Source organism: Cricetulus griseus, chromosome 4 (assembly GCF_003668045.3).
Source record: "Cricetulus griseus strain 17A/GY chromosome 4, alternate assembly CriGri-PICRH-1.0, whole genome shotgun sequence".
NCBI lineage: Eukaryota > Metazoa > Chordata > Mammalia > Rodentia > Cricetidae > Cricetulus > Cricetulus griseus.
The window spans coordinates 183,864,511-183,876,558 of NC_048597.1; positions in this window are offsets into that span (position 1 = coordinate 183,864,511).

The window sequence follows — 12,048 nt, forward strand, 5'->3', positions numbered from 1 at the left end:
GGGAGGCAGAGGCAGATGGATCTCTTGTGAATTCCAGGCCAGTTTGGTGTACATAGTGAGTTCCAGGCCAGCCAGGAATTCACAGTGAGACCCTGCAGGGAGGGGATTGGAGAATGTGCACAATCAGAGGTGAGCACTTTTGCTCTTCACCATAAATTTAATCAGACCCCCCCCAACCACCCCCGCTGCTCTCAGGCTCTGAGCACAGTGATGAGTCCTGTAGCATCTGTCACTGGGTTGCCTGGGCCATAGCCTGGACATGTACACGTGGGAAGGATCTACCTGTCCTACTCTCACCTGGAGCTTTTCGGTTCCCTTGTCTGCACCTACCTGCTCTGTCTTCAATCTGTGTCTTTCCGCTATGACTTTGAATGTACAAAATGGATAGCTGAAGTATTTGTCTGGATAGCTGAAGCGGTTGTCTGGATCAAGTACATTTTTCTCAGTTGCCTGGTATTTTAAATGAAAGTGGCTTTTCACAAAATTACTCAGATAAATTTATATTCCCATCCATGGGAGACCAGCACTGTTTCTGTGTGGTGTTCCCAGGTCCCGGCAAGTCTGTCATTCACTTCTAATCATAAGATTTATTTTTTAATTGTGTATGTGTGTGAGTGTGTATGCATACATGCACACCCATGCGTGCAGGTGCCCATGTATGTAAGAAAAGAGTATTGAATCCCTTGAAGTTGGGGTTACAGGAGGTTGTGAGCTGCCTTATGTGGGTGTTGGGGATCCAACCCAGGTCTTCTGCAACAGCAGTCAATACTCTTAACACCTGAGCCATCTCTCCAACCCCCCAGTCATAATTTAAAGTCAGCAATTCCCATGTGTTTGTCTCTTATTGCTTTGTAGACAAGATTCCGATGCAATCCTGGCTGGCCTGGAACTTTCTGTGTGGACCAGACTTGTGGAGCCTTGAAGCTCCTCATGTCTTGTAGACTTGGTGCTCCTCTATGCAGAGGAGGAGAGAGAAAAGTCACTAATGACAGATAAAGCTTTTATTAGTTTGTCCTTTCACCCTCCAAGCAAGAGGTTAGCGCTGGATCACATCACCATTAGGTGACCAGACTGATTTCCAGATTACTGTGGCTGAAATACTCAGGAGTAGAGTGAAGCAACCACGGTGTTCACTGTGGGAGAGCTGCTTAATCCCAAACCAGTCAGAAAGTTATCACTTTGTAGCTGCAGCTCTGAGACAAAGTATGAAAGGAAGTTATGTACAGCGGCGAAGCCATTAAGTGAGAATTTGCCACAAGGCACGATGGTAATGCGCGAACATTATGAAGTGTGGAATCTGCGCAAACACATTATATTTTAAACACTTCATCCATTTAACAGATTTCGTATGCTCTTCAGCTAAATAAGATGAATTGAGAATTCAGGAGGCAGCGCCTCGCTGGCAGGCTCTTCCTAAAGGCGTCCATTAATATAAATCAGCGGCAGCAATTTGGTTTGATCATTTATTTGCAAGAATCATTAAGGTTTATTAGCATAATTATTCCCTGTGGGATTTCATGTCGAGGAAATGAAAAATGGCATTATCAATATTTAGAAGATAAGTGTATGATGTTCAGAGTGCGTTAACCATCTTCTGCAGGTGGGGGTCCAGCTGCAGCAAATTAGATGAGATTTGGGCATTTTTCTGAATGAAAGAAAAATTGTTTGATTCTAATTGCTTCGTTTGAGAAAGCAATGCAACTTCGGAAATAATTTTTACTGGGTAGTACCAACTTGTAATGAGAACCTATTGACATGCTTGATCTCAGACCTGTGACTCTGCGGTGCGCAGCCCTGCTGCACTGTGACCATTGGGAAGTGTCAATTGTCATGGTCCTGCCATTTGTTCCTGGGAAAATCTCTGCAGTAGCCTAGACCTTTAATGCAGGCTTGTAGGTGAAAAACTGTTTTCCTGAAAAAGACAAACCAAAACATACTGCTAAGGCTGGGAGGAAAAAGTACTCCTTTAATAATAAATAATCATTATAATAGTAATTTACCAGCAGAAATGATCTTTGAATGTAACAACTTTATTTTTTTCCTTTCATTTATGTGCCTGTGTGTGAGTATGTGTGTCACAGCACACATGTAGAGGTCAAAGGACAACTTGTGGTAGTTCATTCTTTCCTTGTACCTTGTGTGTCCGTGGGGAAACCAAACTGAGATCATCTGGCCTGACAGGAAGTGCCTTCACCTGGTGAGCCATCTTACCTGCCCAATAACTACTTTTTAAGGGAAAGAAGAAATGAGCTCTCAAGCTACCACAAAACTTGGAAGATCCATATTATCAAGGGAAAGAAGCCAGTTGGAAAAGGCCACATACTTTTTGATTCCAATGATTCCTTCCTGGAAAAGGCTAACAGTTGACATGGTAGAAAGACAAGCAATTTCCAGGGCTTCAGTAGCAGGGAGGGACAGATGCTGAGTTAATGGAGTATGGAGGAACTGGATGATTTACATGGAGTAAATCTATCACTTGTGATACTGTTGGGGCTGGAATTTGACCTGTGCATTGGTCCCAGCCAGGAGACCTATCCCAATCTAAGAGCAGGCTCTAGTCAACTCTAGACTTGAGTTAACAATCATGTGCCAGCAACAGATTATCCGTTATAAGATTGACAGCATTAACATATGTTAGGAGAAACTGTGTGGGCGTGGGGGGGCACAGGGAGGTTACACACAAACCCCAAACTGTTAACCCCAAACTGCTCCACAACAGCCCACAAACTTGAGAAGATGTCATCGTTTTAGATTTCTCCCCAGATTCTCTTTTTGGTTGCTCCAACCATTCCACAACCCTCCTGTAACACCCAGAAGTATTGAGAAGAAAACAGTCATGACTCAGATCCCTTTCAGAGCTGAAGGTCTTCAGTGAGAAAGACAAATACTGACAAATGAGTATACGTTTGCCGAAATGCTGCTGGTTGGCTGTTGGGAATTAAATTCTAATTCTCACTCAAATGAATGTGTTATACCTGCTGTCCCTAAACCGGGCCTCATCTCCTTCCCCCACTACAGAGACTCTGACCCTTTGGGGAGAAGGATACAGCAGGCTGTGTGCCTGGCTCCACCCTGCATCGTTCTACACAGAGGGTGAATGGTGAGACCAGAACGGAGGTATAGACACCAGATGCTTGCGGCTCTCAGACCTTGTTTGAAAGCTCAGGTTCAGCTTTGTTCACAGTTTATGGCCTCTTCTTTTCACTCTTCTCTTTGCTTTACATTTCTTGCACTCTTAACCCTAAAGGCTCTTCAACGATGGCACTTATATGATCTCCTGATTGCCTATGGCCTTACCTCTAATGTTTTCTTCTTTTGAACACGTGGTGTGTGTGTGTGTGTGTGTGTGTGTGTGTGTGTGTGTGTGTGTGTGTGTGTCTGTGTGTGTGTCTGTGTGTGTGTGTGTGTGTGTGTGTGTGTGTGTGTGTGTACAGCTTGCGTGAGTACAAGTGCACATGTGGAGGTCAGAGGACAACCTCGGGTGTCAGTCCTTGCCTTCCACTTTGTTTGAAACCCTCTATTGTTTTTTTACTGTGTGCACCAGGCCAGCTGGCCCATGAACTTGTAGGGATTCTCCTGCATCTGCCCATAGGAGTGCTTGGATTACAGACATTCCCTCTATGCATTTGGTTTTTATGTGGGTTCAAGACATTCAAACTCAGGTCCTCACACTTGGGTCTTCTACCCAGTCTCACATTTGCTTATGTAATGCAAATTATCTCATTTTGGTGCTACCCATGTGAGCACTCTGAGACCTCCACATGGTCGGACCCCACTGGCCTTCTGGCTTTCCTCTCTATGGCTGTAAATCCATCTGTAGGTCAGCCCTTCTGCATATTCAGCTCCATAACTCTATCTACAAACAACGCCTTTCCTGCCTCCCACACAGGCTCTTCTTCTGAATTTATAGCTCCTATCATCCTAACATGCAAATTACCTTGTTTTAAATATATAGGCGATCTTTACATTTGCCAAGATAGTTTATGCCTAAGGCTCTGTGCTGAGCATGTTTTGATAAATTCAAACAATTGGCAATGCAGTTGAACTATTGACAATTGTGGATAACATTCTAAAATATTAGCTACGTAGTTTTACTAAGGAAATGTTATGGCTATATCTAATTGCCTGGCTACCCTGATATCTCTGTATTGATGAGTGATGTACTTTGTACATTTGATTAATGAAACAGTCTCTAAGTTAAAACTATTTCCTGGCAAAAATAACACATGAGTGCCATTCAGATGTCTATTTGTCTGGGTTAACAAAATATGGCATTGTGTTCTCCTTTAAGTATGCAGTGACAAGATTAATACAAAGTCAATTTTTTTTTTTTAAAAAAGACATTTATATTGGTCTGTGGACATTTCAAGGAAACAGTGGCAATTCGACTACACAAAGCTGGGATGACAGATCATTTGGTTGTTTAGAAATCAATTAGTTCTTGTTAGATAAAGGATATTAAGAAAGTGTGACTTGCCTGGGCTTTGGAGAAGTCTTTTTAGAACATGTTCCTAGTAAAATCTCATAGGAATCTTGAAAGCATGCGGTTGAAGGCAAAGCACCTACTGGCTGAGCAGATGCAAAGACTGCTGGTCTGGCTCTGTTGGGAGAGATGCCCCTTGATGTTGGTCAGAGCCATGTTCTTCCAGATCTAATCTACCTTTTATTATAAGACAGGTGAAAGTGTAAATGAACACTTGTCTGGTTTATAAACGACATGTTGTAGTGCAAGGGCTGGAGAGATGGCTCAGTGGTAAGAGCACCCAGGTTTGATTCCCAGCACCCACATGGTGGCACACAACTGCCTGTAATTCCAGTTCTAGGAGGAATCTGATGCCCTCTTCTGGCCCCTGTGGGCACTGCATGCACCTTATGCACATACATGCATGCAGGCAAACACACACATAAGATAAATAGTTTTTAACAAGTTGAATTACATATTCTTTGTCAGGGATTAAAGGATAGAAGCTGGATTGTAGCTTCAGAATGAAGAAGGAAGGAGAAAACATGAGAAAGAAAATTAGAGGTTTTCACTCTAGTGACTAATAATCTTTAGAAAGTATGAGTTAAAACAAAGATGCAGAGGAATGTTTGTTTTTATTAGTCATCTGACCCAGGAGACTGAGCAAAAATAGCCATTGTATCAAGTCAGAGTTGCATTAGAGTAACAGAAAGACTATGTAAATCAAGCATTTGTTTTTCTTTCATGTAACATGAAGTCGGGAGTGAGTTAGACAGTGTTTCTCAGATCTGCATCTGGTTGTATAAGTTACCTCATGGACAAAGAAAATGAACTTGGGATTTCAGTTATCACATACTCTTATGGCAGATGGAAACAAGGGCTGGAGTGGTGGCCCAACAGTTAAGAGCACTTTTTAGTCTTTTAGAAGACCCAAGTTCAGTTCCCAGAAACCTCATCAGGTAGCCACAACTGCCTGCAACTCCAGCTCCAGAGTATCTGACGCCATCTTCTGGCCTCCATGGACACTCCGGTACATGTGAACACACAGAGAGACATACATTCATACACACAACTTAAAATATAAGTAAATTTTATGAAATTATCCTTTTAAAAACATGGGACTTGGGGGGCAGAGAAGCTAGAAAGTGACTGTTGGGTAGACAGACCCACATATACAAAGGGCAGACAGACAGACCCACACATGCAAAGTACAGACAGACCCACACATGCAAAGTACAGACAGACCCACACATGCAAAGTACAGACAGACCCACATATACAAAGGGCAGACAGAAAGACCCACACATGCAAAGGGCAGACAGACAGACCCACACATTCAAAGGGCAGACAGACCCACACATGCAAAGTACAGACAGACCCACATATATAAAGGGCAGACAGACAGACCCACACATGCAAAGGACAGACAGACCCACACATGCAAAGGACAGACAGACCCACACATGCAAAGGACAGACAGACCCACACATGCAAAGGGCAGACAGACCCACACATGCAAAGGGCAGACAGACCCACACATGCAAAGTACAGACAGACCCACACATGCAAAGTACAGACAGACCCACATATATAAAGGGCAGACAGACAGACCCACACATGCAAAGGACAGACAGACCCACACATGCAAAGGACAGACAGACCCACACATGCAAAGGACAGACAGACCCACACATGCAAAGGGCAGACAGACCCACACATGCAAAGGGCAGACAGACCCACACATGCAAAGTACAGACAGACCCACACATGCAAAGTACAGACAGACCCACACATGCAAAGTACAGACAGACCCACATATATAAAGGGCAGACAGACAGACCCACACATGCAAAGGACAGACAGACCCACACATGCAAAGGACAGACAGACCCACACATGCAAAGTACAGATAGACCCACACATGCAAAGGGCAGACAGACCCACACATGCAAAGTACAGACATACCCACATATACAAAGGGCAGACAGACAGACCCACACATGCAAAGTACAGAAAGACCCACACATGCAAAGGGCAGTCAGACAGACCCACACATGCAAAGGGCAGATAGAACAACACATGCAAGACCTTGTAGCAGACAGCAGCTCAAAGAAATCCATTGTCTGAAGATTGAAGAAGAAATCTGAACATATTGGGCTAAGGATCTTGAACTTTCTTTAAAGGCAAGAGGAAGCAGCAAATTCTTGTCAATGTTTTCCATTCTTATTCCACCCCTATACCCATGACTCTGTGACAGGCCACGTCTCCTGTCAGGACTGGACCAGGACAACAGACAGTTGTCCTCCCCCACCTGGCTTGTGAGCCTGCACCACTGAAAGTGTTGGTTACTTCTAGAAGTAGCAGCAGCAAGGTAGAGAAAGATTCTCTGAGGGGCTGAAACATGGGGAAGGCAGAGAGTGGAAGCAGGATCAGGACCACTGAGACTACTGGGAACACCTGGGAAGTAGGCTGAAGGGAACACTGAGAGTAGAAAGTAACCATGGCAACAACTTCACTCAAATGCAGCCTTACTCCTGGCTACACTGCTTCAGTTAAGTAGCAGTCTCTAGTGCCAGAGGCCTGCTTATTTCCCATGTGCCCCTGGTTTGCTGTAGTCTGATCCTGCCTCACATGTGATGTCTAACATTCAATACAAAATCATGAAACAGCTGGGGAGTGATGGCGCACACCTTTAGCCTCAGCTCTCAAGGCAGGCAGTGAGTTCGAGGCCAGCCTGGTCTACAAAGCAAGTTCCAGGACAGCCAGTCTGTTACACAAAGAAACTTTGTCTTGAAAAACAAAAAAGCAAACTAAAACAAAACCATAAAACAACAACAACAACAAAAAATCATAATGTAAAAGGGTGACCAACATACGAGCCAGATAGTAAAATGGTCAGACAGAAAAACATTTTAATTGCAGAACTCAGAAAAGATCTGACAGGAAAGGCAGACAATTTATGTGAAAAGTGAGCAATTTCAGCCAAGAAGACAGTAACCATAAAAAAGGGTTAAATGAAAAAGTTAGCTAAGAAGCAAAACTGGGGGCTGGAGAGATGCAGCAGCTAAGAGCACTTGCTGCTCTTGCAGAGGATTTGGGTTCAGTTCCCAGCACCCATATGGCGGCTTACAACTGTCTATATCTCCAGCTCCAAGAGACCCAACGCCCTCTTCTGGCCTCTGTAAGCACTGCACACACATGTTGCACATAGATACATGCAGGCAAAATACTCATAAAGCTGGAAACTACAACTAGCAAAGAATACCTCCAATGGGTTCATCATAGGCAGAAGGCAAGCACATTTGAACATTTGTAACCTGGGAGCTTTGAGACAAACCCAACAATTTAACATTGGTGGAAACATATATATTTGGGGTTTATGTTATATGTAGAAGTAAAATTGTAGCAGCAGCCAAAAAAAAAAAAAAAAAAGGATGACACAGAAGAATTAGAAGTCTTATGGTTTATGCAGACAAATGAGGTAGAATGATGACATTTACCAGTAAATGTTTAAGGAAGTAAAATAAGGCAATAGTAAAAATATAATGGAATTGGAGAACTAATAAGTAAAATGAAAGAAAATTAGCAAAGAACAAATGTAATAATAACTTTATTTTTAATTAGCCATTTTGCATTCATTGCATGTGCACATCCTCATGTCACAATGTCTGGAGGTCAGAGGACAACTGTGTGGGAGTTGGTTCTCTCCTTCCATCGTGGGGTCATGGGGCTGAAACTCAGGTCATCAGGTTTGGTGGTCACTGCCTTTTCCACTGAACCATTTCACTGGCCCAACAAATAGTTGAAAATATCTCAATCCATGTATGCCAAGAATAACATCACATATAAATGGCAAACACAAACCAATTGAAAGGTAGGTTGTCAGATCAAATAAATAGCCTTGGCTATAGTCACTTTAACCACAAAGATGTGTATGTTCCCGTTGAATAAGTACAAAGACACAGATTTAAAGTAAAATGTGAAGAAAATGATGCATGGGGATATCACCTAATTATGAAAAAATAATCTTGGATGGGTAATATCAAACAGGCCTCAGAGCCAACATTATTATCAAGGCCAGAGGGGCTGTTTCACAATGTTACCAGGATAATCCTGAATTGTGTGCACCCACGGACTCCCAGGAGACATGGGGCTAAAACAAAACAACAACCACAACAAACAAAAGCCAAGAAGAGAATCGATCCGTAATTACAGCCATCCAGCTTTAACACACCCTAGTAACTGTTAAGACAGACAGAAACACCATGAAGATAGCAAATTTGTGTCTTTAACCAACTTGGCCTTATGGCCCCAGCAGCACAAGAACATACTCTTTTCCAGAATACAGTTTGCAAGTGCACATGGAACAGACAAGCATGGACTCCACTCATCTGCACGGTAAGCAAGCACAGATTTAGAAGAATGGAAGCCACGAAAAGTGCGCTCTTTGGCCATTGTGGAATTGAACTAGAAATTAAGGAAAAGAGTGCACATTTCTACGTAATTCGATGTGTGGTTTGAATGAGGTGTCCCCCCTAAGTCTCAGGCATTTGAATGCTTCATCCCCAGTCCGTAGCTATTTGGGAAGGATATATTTAGGAGGTGTGGCCTTGTTGGAAGATGTGTATCACTGGGGATGGGACTATACTCAGTATGCTCTCTCCTCCTGCTTACAGACCTAGATGTGAGCTCTAAGCCTTTCTTGATACTATGTCCCCACTTCACTATCATGGACTCTAGCCCTCTAGTACCACAGGTCAAATTAAATGCTCTCTCTCTCTCTCTCTCTCTCTCTCTCTCTCTCTCTCTCTCTCTCTCTCTCTCTCTCTCTGTGTGTGTGTGTGTGTGTGTGTGTGTTTGAGACAGTGTTTCTCTGTGTATCCCTGGATGTCCTGGAACTCTCTATATAGATCAGGCTGGCCTTGAACTCAGAGATCTGCCTGCCTTTGTCTCCCCAGTGCTGGGATTAAAGGCATGCAACATGACCACCGGCAATGTTTTCTCTTATAAGTTGCCTCAGTCAGTGTTTTATCATTGCAACAGAAAAGTTAGTAAGACACTCAATGATCAGCAAATAAGCCTGAATACTTTTAAACAAATGAGTGTTAAACACAACCTATCAAAATCTATATGAGAGGTAACTAAAGCTTAGAGAAAAATTAATAATATTTGCTTGTACTTGAAATAAATGGTCTCAAATATTTAAGAAACTGGAAAAATAAACTACACCAAAAACAAACAGAAGGAAGGAAATACTGATGAAAAAGCAGAAATCAGGGGAATTGAAATAGAGAAATGAAATAAAAAGTTTGCCTTCAGAAAATAGAGATAAAATTGCTATCAATTTTATAATTCTCACTGGGCTAGTGAAGAACAATACCTCTAAAAAGTGATTTCTAGGTAGTACTGTCTCTACTTGCAAAACAATATTATGACCTCAACCATCTGTTCACCAAGCAAATACTAAAGTCTGATGAATACCAGGAACTGCTTTAAATGACTGGAATACACCAAGGCTGAAGAGAGTGTTTGCTAGTGGCAGGCTAGTGAACATGTTTTCAGTAGAAGCAGCTTTACGAGAAACGTTCCAAGTCGTGAAAATGATATGAAGAAAGCAGAGGCATTGTATGCCTGGCTTTCAAAACAGTGAAAAGCTGTTGTAATCAAACAATGTGGAATTGTTCAAAGCTGCTTTACTGACCACTGCAACAGAACAGACAGCCCACCATCTGCAGGCCACTGCCCCCAAATCCACCAAGCAAAGGGCAGTCTTTTCAGTAGGGGGTGCTGGGGGAACTGGATGTCCATGCACAGAGGAACATGACTAGATTGCCATCACTAGCCAGCCTGAAAATCAACTGAAACCAGGTTAAAGATCCAGATGTGCCTGAAACCACGGTGCTACCAGGGGAAAAAAAAATGAAGGGGGTGGGGGTGGCCAAATACCATGTGATTGCCCTTATATGTAGGAAACCAAAGCAAATGCAGACAGATGGCTTATGTCAAATAAAAAGTTTTCTAGCCAGCAAAGGAAACAATGAACAGAATCAGAACATAGATACAACCTGCAAAACCTGTGCTATAGAGGGACAGTGTTCACAATTATGCATTTGACAAGGAAGTGACATCCAGAATATACAAGCATGTTCATTAGTTTGGGGTTTTTTTTGTTTGTTTGTTTGTTTTGTTTTGTTTTCACTTGACAAACTAGAGTCACTTGGGATGAGGAATCTCAATTGTGTTTCTCATGCTGGCCTGTGGGCATGTCTGTTGTATCATCCCTAGGCAGGTAGGCCTGGGATTAACAAAAGTAGGTAAGCAAGCCAGTAAGAAGCACTCCTCCATGGTCTCTGCTTCCGTCCCTGTCTTTGTGCCTCGTGTTCCAGCCTCAACTTTCCTATAAGGAGTAAGCCAGATAGTCCCTTTCCTCCACAGCTTGCTTCTGGTCAGTGTTTTATCACAGCAACAGAGACAAGACTTAGATAATGCAGAACTCAAAATAAAGTCAATAGCACATTCACACAAATCCTATTTTTTAAAAAGGCAATGGGTCTAACAACAAAGACATAAAACAAGCCAACATCACCAATAATTAATGATCTGGGACATGCAAGTCAAACCTGCAATATCACTTCACAGCAAGAAGGGTTTTCAAGAAGACCACAGGTGATAAACATTGTTGGGAGCACAGAAAAAGGGAAACATTTGTACATTGTTGACGGGAATGTGAATTAGCACAGCCACTATAGAAGACAGCATTGAGGTTCCCCCAAAGTTAAAAGCAGAACCACTGTCTGATCTCGCCACATCACTAGCAGGCGTATATCTAGGCGAGATGGGATCAGTGTGCCGAAGAGGCCTCTCAACTCTCATGTCATAGCAACAACCTGTGTCCATAAACTGATAAGTGGACAAAGTCACAGAGAAGAACAAAGCCTTGCTATTTATGACAGTATGGATGGAACTGGAGATGTCCACTGAAATAATCTAGGTGCTAGACACAGATATTGCATGGCTGGAATGGAGCTGGAGAGATGGCTCAGGGGTTAAGAGCACTGTCTGCTCTCGAAGAGGACTTGGGTTTGGTTCTGAGCACCCACAGGGCAGCTCCAGTAACCATTTCTAACTCCAGTTCCATGGGAGCTGATACCATCTTATAGTCTGTGTGGGTATCAGGCATACAAGCGGTGCACAGATACACATGCAGGGAAAACACCCAAGCACATAAAATACCAAATCTCAAGATTCTTATCAAGAAAAAAAGAAGATAATGCCTTTGTGTGAAAATGTAGAGTCTTAAAAAGTGTTGATCTCATAGAAATTGTAAGTGGAATGGTGATGACAGAGGCTGGGGAGAGTTAGGGTGGGGAGAGATGGGGAAAGGCTTTACAGCAGTTACTAAGATATAGTGAGAAATACACAGCAAGGTGGGTGTACACCAATAACATGCTGTGTATTACAAAAGGCCAGACAAAAAGATTGTTAGGTTCAGCCTGAAGAAATAATGTTTGATGTATGTTTACCAATTTAAATATTATGAAATGCATTCATGCATCAGGACATTACATGGTATTCCATAACACACA